The sequence below is a fragment of the Hipposideros armiger genome, unplaced genomic scaffold (genome assembly GCF_001890085.2).
Source record: "Hipposideros armiger isolate ML-2016 unplaced genomic scaffold, ASM189008v1 scaffold_32, whole genome shotgun sequence".
In the NCBI taxonomy this organism is placed as follows: Eukaryota; Metazoa; Chordata; class Mammalia; order Chiroptera; family Hipposideridae; genus Hipposideros; species Hipposideros armiger.
The window spans coordinates 332,487-335,108 of NW_017731382.1; the positions used below are offsets into that span (position 1 = coordinate 332,487).

Below are 2,622 nucleotides of genomic sequence, written 5' to 3' on the forward strand. Positions count from 1 at the left end.
GTTTTGTCATTTGTTGATGTTTCGTCTACTAGCCAGGCCAGGCCAGGGCCACACCTGGTGCTCACCATGGTACTCACAGGTACCTTATCCCCTGGGCCCTCCCACATACCCACCTGCTGGCTCTGCTGGCCCTGGACACTGGGTGCCCCAGTCAAAGCACACTGAGGACCACCCCTTGGTCCTCGCCTGTTCCCGTTGCTGCTTCGAGGGGGGAGCTGCCCTCACTGAGGGTGCCCATCTGTGCACAGTGACGGGCCATTGGTGGTCAGGCAGCAGACCCTTCCTGGGGTCTGTGCCAGGCCTCAGGGGTAAGGTGCAGCGCAGTCACCCTCACCGGAATCCAGGGGACCCCAGCAAGACAGGGGGCTTTGCAACCCAGCCTGGTGTCTGTCCACTGCAAGTCCAGTCCTCGTAGCAACTTAGCTGGTGCTGGTCATTGAGTGTGGGGTTCCTGGGGCCATGCTGCCAGCATCTCCCCATCAGACTAGATGCACTGAGCTGGCTGCAGGGGGTCCAGCTGCTGCTATTAGTTATTTTCTTTTCTTACATCATAAAGGGTGTTAATAACTCACAGAATAGTGACAGTCTGGAGATAGGGTGGCCTTCAGGCATGGCTTGGTCAGGGCTCTTGGTGGCTGTCCTTGGCTCTGCCTTTTTGGTGTATCAGCCTCATCTTCAGGCTGCTTGCCCTTCTGTTGGTTGTTGGAGCAGGAAAGATGGGAGTCTCAGTCCCCAGTCACTGGCAAGGCTGCTGGAGTGGATGGGGGTAACCTGGATTCATCATGATGCAGGACATGGGCATGGGGAGCGGAGGTCCCAGGGCTCCGGGGACTCACTCCAGAACTCAGCAAGGCTTTCCCCCAAGACCAGAAGCCCCAGGCTGGCAGGTGCGGTGGGCCCTGGTGAGGCACAGGCTTGGTTCTCATGGGCAGACCTCCTGAGCCATGACTGGACACCATGGCATGCTCTGAAGAAGGCAACTGGACAATGGGTGTGCCATCCAGCAAGGCTGTTCTTGGGGAGTGCTGTGTGTGTGTGTGTGTGTGTGTGTGTGTGTGTGTGTGTGGCCATCTTAGGAGACTGAGGCTCTTTCTGAGAGAGGCTGGTAGGCATTAGGGGTCTGGTCCTCCTGAGTTTGGGGGCACTCCAAAAGCTGCCTCAGTCTCCCTGGCCACCTTTCCTCCGAGGCTACAACTGTGCACTAGGTAGGCAGGTAGGGGACTTCTGCAGAGAGCGCCCTGTCCCTTCAAAGGAAGGAGGCAGGTGACCCTCCTGGAGGTCTGTAGACAGCCACTTCTCAGGGTGGCTGTGCCCAGCCCCCACCTCCCCAGGGCCTAGGAAACGCGGGCCCGTTGTTCCAGAAAACGGATGTGATGGAGAGGGTCCTCCAGACGAAAGGCTTGGGAGGGGGCTCCGGGGACGGCAGTGCCAGCCTAGGCAGCAGGAAGGGAGCCTGCACAGCCGTTTACAGGCGCCGCTGGCTAGCAGCGAGGGAGTGTCCGAGCCTTTCATCGCTGGCTGCCAGACCGAGGTTCGCCCTTGTTCACTCAAGGAGAATTCCACCCCCCAGACCTGCCCTCCCACTGCAGCCCAATGAATGCCTCCTTACACATCCTGAGAAAGCATCCATAATGGCCCGCCGCCTCCCACCTCCCGAGGAATTCCGCGGCGCTGGGCCCGCAGGGAGGCAGGGCGCAGACGGCCCGCGGCGCCTCCCCATTGGATCGTCCGGTCGTGCTCCACTCCACTGCGCGGCTGGCCAGCCACAGGCTCACCTCCCTTCCCACAGCCGCGCCCGGGAAAGGAAGCGAGGTGGCCTTTGCCCCCGCATAGGCCAGCCAGGAATGCGGGACCACACTTCCCACTACGCCCGCCCGCGGGCTTGAGGATGGGGGAAGAAGGACGCGCAGGGCCCATCCGGGGCAGCGCTTGAGATAGCCGGCGGGGCCCCGCACCTCACTCGACAGGCGAGGCGGAAAGGATCATCGCGCACGGTCGTGGGTGCTAAGTTGTCCAAACCCAAGACCTAGTGGCAGGCACTGTCACGTGGCCTGCGCCCCAGGTGTGCCTCGCCCTGGGCGCGCTGAGGTCCCCCGACGGCGACGGCGCGCGGTGCCCAGGTCCTTGCGGGGCCGTGGGAGCGCTTTCTCGTTCCCCATTCGCTGCCCAGCGCGCGGCCCGCACAGCCGCCTGGGCAGGGGGGGTAAGTCGCGAAGTTTGCGAGACGCGCGCGGCGCGACTGCGCGTCGGGGCTCGGGAACAGCCTGTGGCCCGGGGACCCGCGCGCCCCGGAGGAGCTGGCGCCTGGGCAACGCTGGGGTGCGCAGTCCGGCGGGGGCTGGGGTGCCCTCGTCCCGACCCGAGTCCCATCCGGGTGGTCTTCCGGCTGCTCCGCCCCACGGGAAAGGGCGCGGGTGCCCGGAGACCCCACGCCGCGCCGCCCCCGCCCCCCGCAGCCCAGGGGAGGGGGCTTCCCACAATGCCCAGCGAGCTCCAGGCCGCACTTCCGCTGTCCGGCCGCCCACAGGGGGGCCAGAGGAGGACCGACCCCTGCCGCGCCCCCTCCCGCCCCGCGGCGCGGAGCCCGGGGCTGAGCGAGGGGCGGGGCGCACGGCCGGGCCG

The 2,622-nt window shown here is 65.2% G+C and overlaps 1 protein-coding gene across 1 annotated transcript in view; it reads left to right on the forward strand.

Annotated features, from left to right (window-relative positions):
* The window catches only part of ZBTB46 (zinc finger and BTB domain containing 46), a 47,720-nt gene continuing 45,098 nt past the window's right edge, over positions 1–2,622 (forward strand). The window contains exon 1 of the mRNA XM_019637167.1: positions 1–2,203. The gene's annotated coding sequence lies outside the window, so the exon portion shown is untranslated. The remainder of the gene's footprint in view (positions 2,204–2,622) is intronic.